The 20,459-nt window shown below is 38.5% G+C and overlaps 1 pseudogene; it reads left to right on the top strand.

Moving 5' to 3' along the window:
* LOC148114039 (olfactory receptor 1E16-like) overlaps positions 1-20,459 on the top strand; it is a 156,434-nt pseudogene that overhangs the window by 60,459 nt on the left and 75,516 nt on the right.

Below are 20,459 nucleotides of genomic sequence, written 5' to 3' on the forward strand. Positions count from 1 at the left end.
TACAGACATGAGGTCATAATGACCACTCTAGTTGCTGGCCATAGTCCAGAGCTTGTTCTTGCATATAAATTATTGCACAATATAGATTGTATCTGTCATCAATTTCATCAGGAGCTTCATCATTGCTGATATCAGAATCGGCGGAAGTTGTGAGTTCCTCATTGTCCATTACAAAATTTTTGTTGCAATCTGATTCCACTTCACCCAGATCACTCTCTGCTTCTTCATACCATGTTAGAACAGTTTCTTTGAAGTTTAGGTCACAAAATCACACTTTTTTTTGGCAGAAAACATGGCCCCAACATTATAAAAAATATATATGTTAACAAAGATCTGCAGTCAAAATGATCGCAATTCAAATTTGAACGCTGCTACAGAAAACACCAAATAACCTACATAAGCGTGATGCTGCATACACTCTTATTGGCAGGAGAAAAAAAAAACTATTTGCAACCAGAATGGTACATTTCTAAAAATAGGGGTGTTCCAAACATTTTGGAAAAGTATTGCGGTCACTATAACTGCAGGTCTATGGTTATGGGTTAAAACTAAAATAGCAGTTTTCAAAGAAGGGAAATACCATTTCAGATCTTTGCCTTTAGGTAGGATGACTTGAAAGAAAACATCAATTCATTGGCCAATCTATTTAAGACTTTAACAAATGATGATTACATTGTGTCTAATTCAAATCCATTGTGCTCACAGCTCAGGACACAAAATTCTTTCAGTCCCCCTTAATCAGTAAAGATTAATCATCTTTCTTTAGTAGATGTTGTTCTTTTCTTATTTTATGCTCTGTACAGATGTTAAAAGAAATATGATGTACCAAACTACAAAAATATGGTAGGAACATGAAGAAAATATTTTCAGGAGAATTCATCAAAAACATATTGTATAATGAAGAGGTATAAATATACATGGATTATTTTAAGATTTTATATTTGCCTGACAAAGACTTCACAAGTGAGGTTTATGAATCAGCGACATCATTGCAATGGGATTATTATAATCAGGCAGGGTGGCTCTCCTTCTTCTGGAAAATTCAAATTAGTACTCACAATCTAATTTAAGAACACTATCTGCTCATACGGATTGAGTCCACATTTTTGAGTCCATATATTCTTTTAAAAAATCCTCAAATATTACTCTGAATCCAATAATGTTTTATGTCTACACCCACATTATAAAGTTCTTGATGCTCCAATTTTTAATATAGTTGCTGGACACAAAGGTTTTCCCATTTGTTATCACATAATTAGCTAAATGTTTGCTTTTTTCCAAGCTTATTAGACAAAAGTCAAATAAAACGATACCTCTGAATGCCCCACCTTTCACTTTGAGAACTCGTATCAGCCCACTTCAGTATTTTATACCTTACAGTTCTCATTCTATAGAAGCCCTTTTACCTGTAATCTCTCCATAATAGAGAATTGTCCTCTTTTCTGTTGCAGCACATAAAACTTCCTGTAAATTGAACATTAACTAGAGCTGCTAAAATGGGATACAAATCTTGCTAACATATTTTCATCCCGGATGTTAATTTTCAATTATTTACCCTTTAACTTTCATTCCTTTGCTTTTTATATACTTATATTATGTTTTGCTATACTACACTATTTCACATTTAACTATATTATAGTTTACACGTTAGTCATCCATTTTAGAAATGTAATGGTTTTCTAGAACTGTTTTAATAATTTTAACATTTAATTTATTTGTTCATATTTCATTGGCTAGATTGTTCATATTATAACACATTCACAAAGTTTGGTGGCTTCATAAAAATTATCAATCAAGATTTCACATACATGCTCTACCATTCTTTCTATGTGAAACATTTCATACACATCAAAGGGGGGATTGTTTATCTACTCTTCCTTAAAATGTATACAACTAGTAGATCATTTCATCAGTAATTTATAATCTGTGTTTCAATGACTGAAATAAAGAATTGACTTAATTAAAACTAAAGCCTTATTTGATATAATAGATAGGAACAACTCAGCCTTTTCTGACTCAGCAGCCCTCTTGGTCATTGAAATGTGGCCAAAATTGTCTAGATTGTTATATGTATCAGGTGTAGCGTAATTTAGTATATATTCAGTGATTTAGTTAAGTACTCAGTCTTTGCTTATTCTATATGTCTAGATTCATATTTACTTAAGTATCCAGTCTTTGCTTATTTTACAAGTCTAGATTCATATACTAGTTAATTTAGATTTATTACATATATTATATCTATTGTATTAAATACATTGTGTATAGTAATTAATAGTGTATTAATAGTAATCAATTATAATTAATTATAGTAAGACAAATTAATGAATTTGAAGCTTTAAGTTTTTTCCCTTATCTCCCCCCGATTGTTCCTCCCCCTTATTTAAGAATACTGAAAAGTTGAAATTTAGCATTTAAAACCATGAATAAGTCATTGGAAACCTATAAAGAAATTGATTGTGTGATAGATAAATAGCAATATAGTAACACTAATATAACCCTTATTGGTCATTATGTTAGGATCTGCAGATTTTATAAATTTATTTATTTATTTATGTAATTTATATGCCGCCCTTCTCCTGTAGGACTCAGGGCAGCTTACAAAACAAAACAAAGAATTACATAAACAGATTAAAATCAATTTAAAATTAAATTAAAATAAATTAAAATTATTTAAAATTGTTTGAAGTCACCCCTACGGATTCAGCCCATTTGGTGGAAAAGCCACATCTTCAATTCATGGTGGAAGGAGAGGAGGTCCGGGGCTATCCTGAGGCCGGTGGGCAGCCCATTCCAGAGGATCGGCGCTCCCACAGAGAACACTCTCCCCCTGGGGGCTACCAGCTGACATTGTCTGGCTGACAGCACCCTGAGGAGGCCCGCTCTGTGTGAGCATACTGGATGGTGGGAGGAAGGCAGGAGATGATCCTGCAGATATCCCAGGCCTAAGCCATGTAAATCAAAAAATAATATAGATACAGAAACATAAAGATTATAATAGCGTACCAGTTTATGAAATTTTTGGAAAAAATAATACAAAGAGTACAAATAGCAACTACAGGTTCATCAACAATTACCAAGACAAACAAAAAAATACCCTCAAACCAGATGACGCTTACAGCATCTCCGGCCCAACAAAGGTTAGTGGACACTATGCTGGGGTGGAAAAAGAAAAGACAACCTCCACCTTTAACATGCAAAACATCCATTTGGTACTTGCGATGATACAAGAAGGAATGAATAAAACTCAAGAGTCCATAGCAAATAATCATGAAGAAACAAGAAAGAATCATGATGTGGGAGAAATAAAGGACAACATCAAGAAAATGGATGAAAAGATTGGAAAAATACAGCAAAATACTGCAGAAAATGAGCAAAGGATCCAAAAAGTGGAGGAGAAAATAGAGCAAACGGACAGGAGAATGGAAAAGATGGAGCAAAATCAAGTGTCAATTAATAAAGAATTGGAAGAATCATTAACATACTTGGAGATGGAAAAAACATCTTTTTACCCCAGGTTTCAGAATGTAGAAGAACACAAAGATGAAGACCTAGGAGAATTAATGACAGGGATATTAGCAGAAGCCACTCAGAGGAATAAAGAAGACGTCCAAAGAGATATTGACAAAATTTACAGAGTTCACACAAATTATGCACGCAGGCATAAATTGCCTAAGGAGATACATATTAGATTTACAAAAAAAAAAAAAAAAAAAAAAAAATCCATAAAAGAAGATGTAGATAGGAAGATGAGAGAAGAGACAATCACATATAAGGGAAATGAAATAATGACTCTCAAGCAAATCCCAAGAAGATAAGAGATCCAAGAAAAAATTATAACTTTCTAATGGCACAGCTGAACAAATATAAAATAATGTTCCGCTGGCTAATACCGGAAGGGCTATTGATCTCCTGGCAAGAAAAGAAATACAAGATCAATAATTTAGAAAAAGCGCAAGATTTCTTTGACCAGCATTTTGTGTTAGAAGAGGAACAGGAGAGCAGAGAAGAATTAGAAACTAAGAGTCAGGAGGAACAACGGATAGAAAAAGAAGAAAGTGACCAAGAGGAAAAAAGAAGATTGGAGAGAGAAAGAATCGAAAGAGAGGGAGCGAGGGAAAAAACACAAGTAATTACAAGAAACACAAGAAGACTAAGAACAACAAACAGGCAATAAAAATGGAACGAGAACTAAAAATGACCTCAATTAACATAAACGGACTAAATGCACCAACCAAAAGAACACACACATTTACAAAACTACAGAAACTGGAGATGGACATCATAATCCTACAAGAAGTCCACATTAAGAGACAACATCAAAACCTATTAGAAAGCCAAAGACTAGGAACACTATACACCTCATTAGCGGATCAGAAAAAAAGAGGAATTGAAGTATATATCAAGAAACACCTAAAAACAAAACAAGTATATACAGACACAGATGGACGGATTTTGATGATAGAAATACAAACAGAATCAAAAACAATACTATTAATATCGATATATGCACCCAATGGAAATCAAAGTGAATTTTTCAAAAAAAAAATACACACCATAGTCAAAGACCTGGAATATGAAAATATCTGTATTATAGGATACTTCAACACAATTACAGACACTGAAAAAGACTACCAGAGCAATAGAAAGAACAAAACTAGGAAAAAAACACTACCAGACACATTAAAAGACATGGCAGACAAATTACAATTATACAATGTATGGAGAGAGACGAATAAACTAGCAAAACAATATACATTCTATTCTAGCCCACATCAATCGTAGTCTAGAATAGATATGGCCTGGATGACCTCGGAACTCAGGAAAGAGATAAAAGACATTGAAATATCACCAAATACCTGGGCAGATCTCAGTCCAATAACAGTGGTATGGAAAAGATATCGGAAACAAAAAAGGTGGATAATGGATACTGGAATCATAAAGGATAAAGAATACTCACAGATGATCAAGAAAGAAATGATTAAGTTTTTTCAGATAAACACCAAAGAACAGACCTGACTCCAAAACATATGGGATACAGCCAAAGCCTACATAGGAGGCCTTACCATCACGTATATGGCAAAGAAAAAATAAAGATAAACAACAGAAAAGAAATAACCTTTTAACAGAACTCAGATGACATGAATTAGACCTGCAGAAACAACCCCACAATAAAATAATTAAAGGAAAGTTAAATCTTGTCAAACATAAAATCAACTTAATTACACAAACAGAAATTACACAGAAAATTAAACTGGCAAAAAAAGGCACTTTGAGTATGCAAATAAAACAGGTCGCTGGTTAGCGTACAAATTGAAAAAGGGAAAAGAGAAGAGAACTATATACCAGTTGCAAGACAAGGTAGGAGAAATACATCACATAAATCAAGACAAAAAACCTATAGCAAAAAAAAAAAATTCAGAACCTTTACAAACAAGAAGAAATCCGCGAAGAAGATATTAAGGAATATTTATGCAAAACAAATATTCAAAAACTGAAGGAGACCACAGAGAGCTATTAAACAGACCAATTACCATGACTGAATTGACAGAAGCAAAGAAAAAGCAGAAAAACAATAAAACTCCAGGACCAGTTGGCATACCAACAGAATTTTATAAGAAATGTCAACACCTAATGGACGAGTTCTTACTCCAAATTCTCAACGATACACTCCTAGAAGCAAAAATCCCTAAATCCTGGACTGAAACCATCATTACACTCATCCCAAAAGAAGAAACCGACCTCACACAAATCAAAAATTATAGGCCAATATCACTGTTAAACGTGGATTACAAGTTGTTCATGCTGGTTATGATGCAGAGACTGAAAACAATTATCCATGAATACATTCATCTAGATCAAAATGGTTTTGTTCCAAGAAGACAGATCAAAAAGAATATGAGATCAATTATTAACGTTCTTGAATACTATGAGAAAAAAATTAGACAAACAATTGGCTTTTATTTTCCTGGACGCACAGAAGGCATTTGACAACCTAAATTAGAATTTTCTTATATTACAATTGGAAGCTATGGAAATCGGCGATAACATTTTAAATATGATTAGAAAAATATACTCCTCTCAAACGGCAAAAATTATGATAAGTGGGGATATGACAGAAAAATTCAGGATATCAAAGGGAGTGAGGCAAGGATGCCCTCTAACCCCATTATTGTTCATAATATCCCTAGAAATCTTATTAAATGAAATTAGGAAAGATAAAGAAATAAAAGGTCTGAAAATAAAAAAATTGCAAGCCTTTGCCGATGACATGGTGTTCATCTTGAAACAACCAGAAGTAACGGGAACCAAACTGTTAGTAAAAATAGAGGAATATGGAAGAGTGACTGGCCTCAAAATCAACAATCAAAAAACAAAAGTATTAAACAAGAACTTGACAAATGTACAGGGGAAAGAATTAGAGGATAAATTAGAAATACAAATGGTAAAGAAAGTAAAGTATTTAGGAATTTGGCTCACCGACAAAGTAACATCAAACAAAGAAGATAACTATACTAAATTGACAAAACAGATTAAAAAAGACTTGGAAATATGGAGCAAATTACAATTGTCATTTCTAGGGAAAATTGCATCCATTAAAATGAATATACTACCAGACTACTATACCTCTTCCAAGTAATCCCAATTTGGCCAGGAAAGGATTTTTTCAATGATTTCAACAAAATAATAGCAAAGTATATTTGGCAGGGGAAGAAGGCTAGAATTAAAACAAAATGCTTGCAAGATACCAGGGAGAAAGGAGGATTAGGGTTACCGGACTGGGAACTATATTACAAGGTGGCATCATTAAATTGGATAAGAGACTGGATGGCCTTTAAAAAATAAGAGAGGGATTAACTTTAGAGGGATTTGACCTACAACGAGGTTGGCATGCATTTTTGTGGGAGGGAAGAGATAAACAGCACGGATATTTCCAACAACACATTATTAGAGGATCACTACATAGAACATGGCAAGAGATTAGAAAAATACATCATAATAAAATTCTGTGATGGTTATCGACCATGGAAGCCCTGATCTATCCTAACGCTATGGATATGGAGAAAATGAGAAATTACAAAGAACTATTGAACAACAAAGGAGAACTACAATTGAGACAAGAATTGAATGAACAGGGTATAGACATTATTGGTGGCCATATTTACAAATAGAATCAAGGTACAAAACAGATCGGGCACAATTTGGATTTCAAAAAGAACCAAATGAATTGGATAAAATATTACAAGGAATGGATGATAAAATGATAATCAAAATATATAATTACTTATTAAAATATAAATTAGAGAAAGAAGTGGTTAAAGAAAATTTTGGGTATAGTATCGAATTAGACAAATGGGAAAAACTATGGAGTGTAAATTATAAAATGATAATGTCTATACCTTACAAGGAAAATTTGTACAAAATATTCTACCAATAGCACCTCCCACCTGCGCGCCTACCAAAAATGTTTCCAAATACCTCCCCAATGTGCAGGAAGTATAAGTCACAAAAAGGACCATATTACCATCTGTGGTGGTCATGCAGAAAGGCGAAATAATATTGGCAGGAAATAAGGAAAATGATAGAAGAAATCACAAACCAGAAATTGGAAATGAAGCCGGAAACCTTTCTACTTGGAATAATTACAGCACAGTATGAGTAAGAAATAAAATATTTAATTATCCACATCCTAACCGCAGCACAGATACTCTTTGCCCAAAACTGGAAACATGAAAACATACCGACAGAAAATAAAATAATCACAAAAGTCACAGAATGTGCAGAAATGGATAAACTCACAAAAGAGCTACAAGAAAAAGATAACACAGATTACTACTTAGCATGGCAAAAATGGTGTAACTAGTTGGAGAAAAAGATAGAAATACATACATAGGGACACAAAAGAATGAGGTCAACTTAGAGACAAAAACTCAAGTACCAATTAAGAAATATAACAGTTTAAATATGGAACGTATTACAATCTTTCATATGTAAATATGTAAATATACATATATAGATAACAATAGGAAATATAGTCTACCGATGTGACAGCTTTAAAAGTTAAGTCGAAAGACGTGATAGATGTTTGTCTGTTTTGCATGTTGTATTGTTGTATCTATGTTTGTTCGTACTTTTTAATTAATAAAATATATTTTTTAAAAAAAGAAATATGGCCGAAAGATTTGATTAATGGTAGTTGCTTGCAGATCCCAGGATTACAGATTCAAATTTTTTTATCTCGATTTAGAGACACTATTCATTATTTGCATATCATATTATACACCTGAGAGTTTTCTTCATTCTTCATTCATCCATGCCATGCCAAGTTTGCATAAACAAGGCATTACAAACCTTAACTGACCAAATTTTGAGGGCTGAACAGAGATATTCAGATTACCTACTCATTGCATTAGAAGACTTTAACAGTGCTAACCTAAGCCAAGAGCTGCCAAGATACCTTCAGTATGTCAGCTGTTTCCCAAGAGATAAGAACATTTTAGATCTGTACATTAAAAGATGCCTATTGCCCTCTACGAAGAGGGCTGTGCCACACTGATCATTGTATGATTCACCTTGTACTTGTTTATAGCCAAGGACTTAAAATCATAAAACAAACAGTTAAAACTGTTGGAATATACTTGGAACAGCATATTGATGAAACTTTTTTTCCAATGATACCTGGAATAATCAGGAAATACTACATAAATACTACATAAATACTACAGGAAATACTACATAAATACTACATAAATTGCACCATTCTAAAGAATACCTGTGCTACTTTTAACACAGAAAAGAACAAAACAGAGGAAGTAGCTGACCTATCATCATCATCATCATCATCATCATCATCATCATTATTATTATTATTATTATTATTATTATTATTATTATTTCTATACCGCCCTACTAGGACTCAGGGAGGTGTACAGCCTAATTAAAAACACAAAGACAGACAAAATTTAAAAATAATTAAAATTATTAAATAATAGTCCCAAATTATAAAACCCCAAATTTAAAATCCCATTTAAAACCAATTAAAATCTTTACATTGATAGCCCAGCCTGGCGGAATAACATGGTTTTGAGGGCACAGCGAAACACACGGAGATCAGAGATTTTATGAATTTCTGGGGGCAGATCATTCCAAAGGGCAGGGAATCTGTTGAGAAATGACATCCTTCCACTTTTTAAAAATCTGATTTCCTATTGACCTATGAAGGTTTTTTTGCCCTCTCAAAATGAGTCAGCTCAGGAGCACTGCTAGCCAAGGAATTTGGATTCATGTCTAAAAGGGTCCAAATTTGATTCAGTAAATAGCAGCAGTACTTGCCTAGCGCTTAATTTTCTGAGGAAAATATATTTTAAAAGAAAACTTTTTTAAAAAATGTATGCAGCCAAGTGCCACAGTAGTTCCTGTTAAATAATCTTTACTTAAGGAAGGTATTTTTTTCCACTCCAAAAGTGTATGTGTTGATGGAAAGTGAGCCAGGAATTTTACATTCTTATTAATATGCAGGCAGATGTGTTTTCCAGAGCATGAAGATTGTTTTTTCCATCCTTGCTCTTCCCTTCCGGGATTTTGCATTGTGGTAGGTTAGGAGGATGTAGATCAGACCAATCAGGGGGTTAAACAGACCAATCAGGGGGTTAATATAGAAGTTAAAAAGGGAGGGGACAGGATGCAACCCTGTTTTACCCCTTTTTGAACTCTTACTGGGCCTGTTAAAGTCCCTTGAGGATTACACCTCACTTTCAAGGTGGAATTGGCATACAATTTTTGTATGAAGAAAAGGAAGCATTTACCGATTGTAGTGCATTTTAGGATGCCTATGTAGTGCATAGGATGTTCCTGGATATTGAATCAAAGGCCTGCTTAAAATCAAGGAAGGCCACGTAAAGAGAGGATTTTTTTTGGTATGTATATTTTTGCACCAAATGGTGAAGTACCAGGATATGATCCACTATAGATCTTCCTTCTCTAAAATTGGCTTGTTCATCTTTGATTATCCTCCCTGAAATTAGCCAATCCTGAAGTTTATAGTTTAGGTGTTTTGCATACAATTTACTAATAACACTCAGAAGACTAATTGGTCTATAATTGCCTGGGTCATTTCTATTACGCTTTTTATAGATTGGTATAATAATTTCTAATCCCCAATCTCTTGGCATACAGCCCATTTTATCTATAAATGTAAGGAGAGCCCACCAACTGGTGTTCTTTTTTATTATTTCTGGGAGGACATTATCAGCACCAGGTGCCTTATTAGCCTTAAGGCAGTGGTGGGATTCAATTTTTTTTAACAACCGGTTCTGTGGGCATTGCAAGGTGTCATGTGACTGGGTAGGCATGGCTAGCTGGTCATGTGACCGGGTGGGCGTGGCTATGTGCATAGGGACTACTCAGAGGGCTGAAAAAAGTCATTTCTGACTGGTCCTCATACTTTTTACCGGTCATCATTTATGCCCATTGCAGTATTCTTAATTAAATTAATTAAATAAAAATGACCTGCTGGAGCGGTCAGAGGCAGTCCGAGGTGGGCATTCGGTACGGCTGCAGGGCAAGGTGATTTAAACGGGGTAGGTAGGCCGCTGCTGCCCAGGTGGGAGGAGGATGCAGGCCTACAGGGTTGGCTGAAGAGTGAAGTGATCAGATGGGGTAGGTCAGGGGTCTGCAACTTTAAACACTCAACCTTAAGCACATGTAAACACTTAAACACAACCTTAAACCTGGGTGGGCATTGCCAACTCCATATCACTTACTCCCAACCCAGGTTTTGTGGCTCCCAGTATTTTCTTTTAAACAGGTATCTCTGTGTGTCTCTTTCCTCTTTCTCATCTATTTCTTTCTCCCCCCCTTTCTTTCCTTCATCTCTCTTTCTCTCCATCTCTCTTTCTCCCCCCCTCTTTGTCTCCTTCATCTTCGTTTTCTCCATCTCTTTCTCCTCTCCCATTCGGGAGGTGGCAGCAACGAACCTATCAAGCACTATCGGGTCTTCCCTCAGCTTGAAGGCAGCACCTTAAGCCTGCGCCCCACTGCACGCGTGCTCACCCGGCTGTGCCTGCAGCTGGCTCTTGTTGCTTTTACTAAGTGTTATGTATGTATCTATTTTGTGCGGGAAATTCAAATGTATAGTGAATTCTGATTGGTTCTTGGTTGCCCCTGAAAAGTATATAAAGAGGGCTGTTGCCTGTGTTCCTTCGCTGAAGTCTCACCCTGAATTAAAGAGCTGTTGTTACTAGCCTGCTTGTGCGTCTCGTTATTCCCGCGCTACAACATTGGCGACGAAGGTGGGATAGAGGCCACAACAGGCAATTCAAAAGAGCTTGGAGTTTTAGCCAGGGTGACTAGCGAATACGGAGACACGGCATGTTTGCTTATGTTCCGCCAAAACCCTTCGACCCGTCCCAAGAGAAGTGGGGATCGTATCTGACCAGGTTCGAGTGCTCCCTGGAAACGAGCGAAATGCAAGGGCTCTCAGCGAACAGGAAAAGGGCTCTGTTTTTAAACTACTGCGGGCCGGACATATTCGAGATGGCCAAATCCCTCTGTGAGCCAACCCCTGTCCAGGCGGTTCCCTGGGACATCCTTCAGGCCAACCTGAGAGCCCATTATGCTCCGGTTCCGTCTAAATTCGTTCAGCGCTACGAACTCAGGCAATGAGTTCAAAAAGAAGGAGAGCCGGTCAGTGCTTATGTGGCCGCGCTTCGAAAAGCCACAACGCATTGTGACTACAGAGACTTAGACGACGCGTTGCTTGAACAACTGATTTGTGGGGTTCGAGATACCCGGTTACAAAGACGTCTTCTAGCCAAACCAGACCTAATGCTAGCCGGCGCGCTAGATGAAGCCCAAGCACACGAGGCATCAACGAAAGCTTCGGAAGCGCTGCAGCGACCCAGTCCAAACAAAGATGGGCCGAAAGCAGCCCCTGTCCACAGAGAAGAGGTGCGAACCAGCACAGAGGAAGAGTCGGACAAGGACGTCTTCCATACAGAAAAGAAATCGAACGAACAAAGCCACCACCATGAGAACTGCCCTAGCTGTGGCGGGGATCACGAGAGACATTCGTGTAAATACAGAGAAGCCATTTGCAGGCGTTGCGACAGGAAGGGCCATCTAGCACGAGTTTGCAGAGCTCAATTTCTGCGTAGTCGAAAGCCACATGACTACCGCGACCAACCAGAATCGGCTCATTCAAAACAGCCAATCAAAGATGATGGCGTGAGAAAATGGCATGAACCTCAAAAGCAGGAGACCTACAGCAGGAGAATCGCCAAGCCAGCACAACCGGCGATGAGAAAGTCTACACGAAAGTAGAAATCGATGGCAAACCGTGCGAAATGGAAATCAACACCGGGTCTACGTTATCGATCATGTCCTGGTCAACACTTAAGACACTTCTGCCCAAGCTTCAGAAGAACCAGCTGTCCCGCCAGAAAATCTGCCTACTCGACTACCAGGGAAACTGAGTTCCCGTTGAAGGCATGGGCACGTTCCGGGTCACCTACGGTGAGTTCCAGAAAGAGCTGCCTCTGACCGTCATTAGCAAGCCTCTACCAAGTTTATTGGGCATGAAATGGTTCCGGGCCCTCGGCATGGGTTTCACGGGCGTTCACTGCATCAGCGGATCATCACTTAAAGAAACCCTGCTCCACGAGTTTCGGGACGTTTTCTAAGACACTCTAGGCAAGTACGTGGGGACCCCGATATCCTTTAATTTAGACCCCAACGTAGTGCCAATCAGACTGAAAGCAAGACGAGTTCCTTTTGCTTTAAAGCCCAAAATTGATGCGGAGCTCAACAAGCTCATTAAGCAAGGGGTGTTAGTTCCCATTGATCATGCTAAGTGGGAAACCCCAATAGTTACACCAGTCAAATCGGATGGCTCAATCAGAATTTGCGCCGACTATAAATGTTCGATTAACAAGGCGTTGCTGCAGAGCGCCTATCCAGTTCCGATAGTCCACCATCTACTACATTCCTGGGGCCTGGCAAGCTATTCGCAAAACTAGACCTTGCGCAGGCGTACCAGTAACTGCCAGTAGATGACACTATGGCAGAATCACAGACAATAGTAACTCACAGAGGTGCCTTTAAATGCACCAGGCTTCAGTTTGGGGTCAGCATCGCCCCAGGACTTTTTCAAAGCACAATGGAGCACCTCCTACAAGGCCTCCCAGGTGTCGTCCCGTATTTTGACAATGTTTTGATTAGTGGCCAAGACAAGACTCAGTTAGGCCAGAGAGTCAGACAAGTCCTAACGAGGTTCAGAGAAGCGGGACTTAAACTCAGGCGAACAAAATGCAAGATAGTGGTTCCATCAGTGGAATTCTTAGGCTACAAAATCGACGGCACGGGCATTCAGCCCACAGAAAGCAAAGTTAGGGCCATCCAAAGCGCGCCCACCCCCAAGTCAAAATCCGAACTGCAGGCTTTCCTGGGCCTCCTTAATTTCTATACGATGTTTTTGAAACACAAAGCCACCGTTGCGGACCCTCTGCACAGGCTCCTTGGAAAAAACGTTCTGTGGGTTTGGGGCAAGTGAGAAGCGACCACATTCAACACAGTAAAGAGACTTTTGTCTGAGGACAGTTTCCTCATTCAATACAATTCTGAACTACCTCTAGTATTGGTCTGTGACGCTTCCCCCTTTGGTGTTGGTGCGGTCTCTGGCGGCAGCCATAGACTGCCAAACGGGTTAGAGGCGCCCATCGCCTATTACTCTCGCACTTTGTCGAGTGCTGAAAGGAACTATAGCCAGCTAGATAGGGAGGCACTAGCGGCTGTAGCTGGGGTAAAGAAGTTTCACGAGTATCTTTTTGGCCGCACTTTTGAACTTGTTACAGACTACCAGCCTCTTTTAGGACTTTTGGCTGGAGATAAACCGACCCCGGCTGCTCTTTCCCTCCGGATGACCAGATGGTCCATTTTCTTAGCCGCGTACTCTACAGACTACTCCACCGGCCGGGCAAAACTTTAGGACATGCTGACGCCCTCAGCCGATGCCCCTTGCCCGAATTGTTGGACAACCTGACCCCGGAAGCCCCGGTTTTACTGCTTGACATTGTTTCCCCGGGCCCCATTTCTTCAAACGAGGTGGCGAGGGTTTCTGCCAGAGACTCTGTCTTGTGCACTGTAATGGGCTGGGTAACGAGGGGTTGGCCTACCAAGGTGGACGGTGGTGACTTTCAATTGTATTTTAACAAAAAAAATGAACTGTCAATGTTGGGGGGTTGCTTGTTGTGGGGAGACAGGGTGGTCATTCCTTCGCGGTTAAGGCACAGAGTTCTGGAAATGTTGCATGAGGGACACCCTGGTATTGTTCGCATGAAAGGCTTAGCTCGTAGTTATGTTTGGTGCCACATCTCGACCAAGATGTCACTGAGTGGGTGGGGAAGTGCAGGCCCTGCCAGAAGTCCTGCCCAGATCCGCCCATAGCACCATCTACCACTTCTGAGGCCATAATCAAAGTATTCAGAAAGCTATTCGCAACACACGGGTTGCTGCACACCCTGGTATCCGACAATGGGCCCCAATTCACGGCAACTCAATTTGAAGGCTACCTAGCTGAATTAGGCATAAGACATGCATTATCCGCTCCTTTTCATCCGGCTTCTAATGGCCTTGTAGAGAGATTTGTAAGAACGGCCAAAGAAGCTCTGTCCCAGCTTGATGCAGGGGACTGGCAGGCTAGAATAGATGAGTTCTTAGTGGTACAGCACGCCACCCCGTGCCCCACCTCGGGCCGTAGCCCTGCCGAGCTCTTAATGGGCTGAAAGCTAAGATGCGTTCTCGACCGACTGCATCCCAATTACTCCCCCGATAGCTTCCAGGGGGAAGGGGGAGGACTAAGACAGTTCCAAGAAGGGACACCAGTTTTTGCTAGAAGTTACACCAATGGGCCCTTGTGGATAGAGAGAACCATCGTAGGAATTACCGGCCCAAAGTCATATACAGTCGATATAGGGCATGGTAAAATCTGGAAGAGGCATATAGATCAATTGCGTAAACGCTTGTAAAACGAAAACTCATGTCCTAACTTTCAAGGTCTCCCTGACACAGCTACAGGAAGCCGGAATACTTATCTGGCAACCCTGAGTTCCAGCGCTGCCCCAGCAACCCGACACTCCCAGCCGGAGATAGCCACACCTCCGGAGAAATCCAGGAGGTTCCATTGGAGGAGTCAGGAGAGACGGGAGGTCCCTCCGACCGGCTCAATGCCTCGCCAACAACTGAACTGCACAGGTCAACCAGGATTAAGACACGCCCTGGTCACCTGCGTGATTTTGTATGTAAATATGTAAATAGATAGAATAAGTGCCTTCTGAGAATGGAGGGGTGTTATGTATGTATCTATTTTGTGCGGGAAATTCAAATGTATAATGAATTCTGATTGGTTCTTGGTTGCCCCTGAAAAGTATATAAAAAGGGCTGTTGCCTGTGTTCTTTCGCTGAAGTCTCACCCTGAATTAAAGAGCTGTTGTAACTAGCCTGCTTGTGCCTCTCGTTATTCCCGCGCTATAACACTGAGCTTCGCAATAGGGCAGACGGCACTCCTCCTCCTGCTGGAGCCCATTACGATACGGAGCATCGGCTGCAGCCTGGGCAGCCAGTGTTCCAGAGTGGAGAAAAGCCGTGCATTTCCCCCAGCGACTAGATGGGCTAGGATAGGCTGGCGCTGCGTGGGTGGGAGGCGGGTGGGGGTGAGGGGCAGGCGAGGCAGCAATTTAACAAATGGTTTGGTGTGCTGCAAGGCTAATAAATTACAAAAAAAAACACCAAACCATTTGTTAAATTACTGGCTCACCTGCCCCTTGCCTTGCGCTGCCCACCACTATTTATTGGCAAGGGGTGGGGTGAGCCAGCAATTTAAAAACAGTTTGGCCAAACTGCCTAGAACTGGCAGAATCCTACCACTGCCTTAAGGGCTCTGATCAACTCTTCTGGGATATCTCTTCTGGTGTAACAGGGGCCAGTAAGCAGTTTGGTCCAAACTAATTTGGCTCTCCTTAGTTGCATAGTCAGGGTCTGTATATAACTCTCTAAAATATTCTTCTCAGGCCTGAATCAGTACTTGAGTAGTTGGGGGTAGGGGGGATTTCCCCAATCCTCTATTGATGTACCGAAGAAGGGATATATTTTTTGTCCTGACTGATGCAATTAATCTCTTCTAAGACTCCTTCAAAGCCGCACTTTTCTTTTCTTTTATAGTTCTCTAATGTTGTGCCTTAAACTGTTTTAAGAAGTGAGTGTGATCCTCAGAAGGGTCATTTTTACTTTTTCTGTACTCCTTATTATATATTCTTTTTAATTGCACGCAATCTCTATCAAATCCCTTTTTTAAAAAAACCTGGCTTTTTGGAGTGAGCTAGTATTCTAATAGAGAGAACCAATTTCAAATTACTAAGTTTCTCCTCTAAGTATGGTCCTTCAAACTTATTTCTTAGTAGAGATGTACATAGTTCTATGGTTTCTGGAACTAACATCCATTTAATAACTTCCTTTGCATTTTTCTCGGTCCATTTAATTTTTACCTGGGTATTTCGGTTCTCAAATCTGGATAGGTAGATTGAGCCAGCCCTTAGAAATTTCTGGTGTAATGTAAGAGTAAAGATAAGTGAATCATGATTGCTTTCCAGTCGTGAGTCTACCTCCATCTTCTGCAAGAACTTCAGTTCAGTTGTATGATATTATCCAGTAATCAACTGTGGATTTTCTTCCTGCTCCCTGCTACATATAGTCTGCTGCTTCCACCCCATGTGGAACCTTTCAGGATACAAAGGTCCAAACGTACAGTCATCTGTCTTACACACAGACCTGCCTGATTTGTTTTAGTGTCTTTAAATTACCTGGAATGCAGGGGTTTTCCTGGTACATTCTCATCATAATGAATCTTAAATTGATTAAATAATGCTTGATCATTTGGGCCCATCCTAGCGTTTAAATCCCCCACCCCAATAATTATTGCGGCTGTAGAGTATTTGTCTAAGCAGCCCAGGATAAAATTTTCTATGCCATCCCAAATCTTGTTGATCAAATTATTCTTATTGAGTGGAGGAATGTAGATATTAAAAAGCAAAATCTCTCCCCTTTTAAATAAGAGTAAGATAATCACAACCCATGGCTGCAAAGGTGGCAGTGATAAACATTTAAATTGCATGGATGTATTCACTAATGTAACAGGACCCTCTTTAGCTCTCCCACCCACCTTACTTGGGTCAGCTGAGATAGAGTTAACCCAATAACCCTCTAGCTGTATCTCTGCAGAGCCCAGGTAAGAAGAGAATGTCAAATTGTGATATATAGTCAGAAAAAAAGTTGGTCTTTTGATGGAACAGTCCAACCTGTCCAATATTCCAGGTTATGATGGAGAGGGGATCATCTTTTGCAGCTCATCAGGAAATTTGATTTATACAAAGGGAAATTGTATGGTTGTTGCAATGGCTTGAAGTGCTGTCACGCATGAAATTGGCCTTCTCTAAAAGGAGGCCTATCTAAATTCTGTGTTGACTCCTGGGAAAATTGTTCAGGTTAAGAGGATTTAGCACCAGCTAACAAGGCTTACCATTCCAATGCCTTTTCTCTAGGTGTAGAGCAGGGGATTATTCAGTCGTGCTCCATTCAGCTTTGAGCTGATGACACTGACATAGGTCCTCTCTCGATTTCTTGATGTGGTGCTAAAGGTATCATAGGATAATCACATAAGGGTGCTAGCATCTCCTTCTCTACTGGGGTCTCTATTGGCTCCTGTGTGTCTTGGCTTCTGTTTTCCATGATCTCATATTCATGCAAACCCTTGCCCCCTGGCGGAGAAGTAAGAGGCTCATTTATAGGGGAAACCAGATCGATAAGTGATTCAGCTGTGTCAATTATGTCCAGTAAGGATTTCTTTAAATTTTCTAACTGAATAGTATGTTATCTTATTCTTTCCTTGGAAGAGCACCGAAAGCATTAATGAGACCAGTTTCTGTGCTGTTAAGTACATCTTCGCTGGCAAGGCTGTCTTACTCCCACTTCTTCCACTCTTTTTCCCAAGGTTGAGAATGCAGAAGAGACAGCAACTTTGGGAGCTTGAATGTTAACAATTAAGGGTTTAATCCTTTCCTCACAGAAAACTCTGATGGGAAAGATTTGAAAGGAAGCTAGATGTGCCTTCATCTTAAATAGCATCAGCAGTATGGTGATGCTTAAATAATTACACTGGGATTAACAGTGGGAAAATAAGAAAGAGGAAAAGGGGATGGAGAATAATTGGAAATACAGGGCAAAATAGAAGAGTTCAGGATTTTAAAATGGAGAAAAAAGGGGGGGAAGGGAAGAAGAAGTAATTGATGGAAAGAGAAAAGAGAAATACGTTGTATACATTTAGAACTAAAATGAATTGAAGTAAGATTTATAGATATAAATGAGTTTTAGAAAACTCAATAGTTGAGATTATAATAGGGATATCTTTGATTGTAATAATGCAACTAACTAAAACATTTGAAATTAAGCTGAAAACTAATTCTGTTCAAACTATGTACAAAGAAATGGATAATTACTTTGAATTGTAAGTGAATTGAAATAAAAATAATTTTAATACATGAGATTGTAATATTTGCAATATTTTAATTGTAATCATGGAATTTAACCAAAACATTGGAAATTATATTGTATTATGAAAATTAATTAGATTTATTGTTTAATAAAAAGAGATTAAGATGTTGTTGAAGAGGTATAGAAAATATATATATTTGAAAAAGCATGAAGAAAGATTTATAGGTTTAAATGACTTTTAGAAATTAAGCTAAAAATTAATTAATTTATTTTTAAAATTTGATTTATATGCCGCCCTTCTCCAGAGACTCAGGGTGGCTTACAATGCGTTAAGCAATAGCCTTCACCTTCATACTTTTGTATATTTATACAAAGTCAGCTTATTGCCCCCACAAACTGGGTCCTCATTTAACCTACCTTACAAAGGATGGAAGGCTGAGTCAACCTTGAGCCTGGTGAGATTCGAATTTACAGTAATTGCAGGCAGCTGGTGTTAATCACAATGCTTTTAGTCTGCTGAGCTACCAGGCCCAATTACCAATTTAAATTTTGTTTAAATTGAAATAAGATTTATAAATACAAATAAGTTCAATATATGAGATTGTAATATTTAGAATATTTTTAATTGTAACTATGGAATTTAACCAAAAAATTGGAAATTATATTGTATTAGGAAAATTAATTAGATTTATTGTTTAGTAAGAAGAGATTAAGATATTGCTGAAGAGGTATAGAAAAACATATTTGAAAAAACAATTGAAAATTGGAATTACATTAAAAAATAATGAGGATTGAGAAATAGAACTATAAATTAATTGAAGTAAAATTTATATGAGATTATATTTGAAAAAGTAATGGAAAAGAAATGATTGATTGTAATGTTATATATTTAAGTGAATAAGGGAATTTAGGGAAATACTGGAAATTATTTTATGTTGTGTAAAAGATTTCAAATTTAAGGGTTTTAACTTGGAGAAAGTAAGGGGGAAAATTAAATTTGATTAAAATCAGAGATTAGGGTGAATGGTAATATTTGTTATTAGAAGAAACAAGGAGAATAAAATAAAAATTAGAGAGAAAAATTATTATGGCAAAAAGTGAAATATATAAATTGTGTTGGAGACAATTAAAAATTGTATAAATTTGTGATTCAGACAATACTCTGTTCAGAAAAAATGCATTGTTTTTTGTTTGTTTGTTTGTGTAAAAAATAAAAAAACTTTTATTGAAACAACCATTTGTGCTGTAAGAAGGCATTGCTTTGCCATAAATTCTGTTGTATTCTCCCACGTAAGCTCTCCACACTCTGGATTAGTTTGTTGTTAAACTTTTTAGACTTTATCTCAGTCTCCATACTAGCTGTAGTTGGACTTGTTTGTGAAAACAGCTGGTTGTCATTTTGCTCCCCTCCCCACAGATTGGGAAAGTCTAGTACCTGCTGTTTTGTCAGATCTCTTTGCAGGTCCCATTCTAACCTCTCCAGATTGTTGGAAATGGAGGGGGGGATATTTTTATTTACAAATCTCTTGCCAGCAAAGTACTCGTCAATTTTTTGTTTTTTTGCATTCTTCACTAGTGGGAGAGATCTTGGGCTGGTGCCATGGTGCTTCTTTCTTTTTCCCATGCCTTATTAGTCCTCAGCAGCCAAAACTTTGTCTATGTTGTGGTCTATGCTATTATCATCTCCCAAAAATATTATTTAAATAAAAAGGATCCAATGGGTATATTAAAAATTGATAAAATAGAATAAAACCAAGAGGAGCTGCTGCAAACACGCTCTGGCAGTGGCAGCCCTGCCCCTCCTCCTAGTGGGATGGAACATGGTGTACAAGTTTTCTAACTTAATGTGATATTCCAAGCACATTAATTAATGTAATTAATTTTTACAGGAAAATACTAGTGGGCAGATTAATGGCTATGGT

This window comes from Pantherophis guttatus, chromosome 4 (assembly GCF_059756535.1).
Source record: "Pantherophis guttatus breed Tessera chromosome 4, ASM5975653v1, whole genome shotgun sequence".
Classification (NCBI taxonomy): domain Eukaryota; kingdom Metazoa; phylum Chordata; class Lepidosauria; order Squamata; family Colubridae; genus Pantherophis; species Pantherophis guttatus.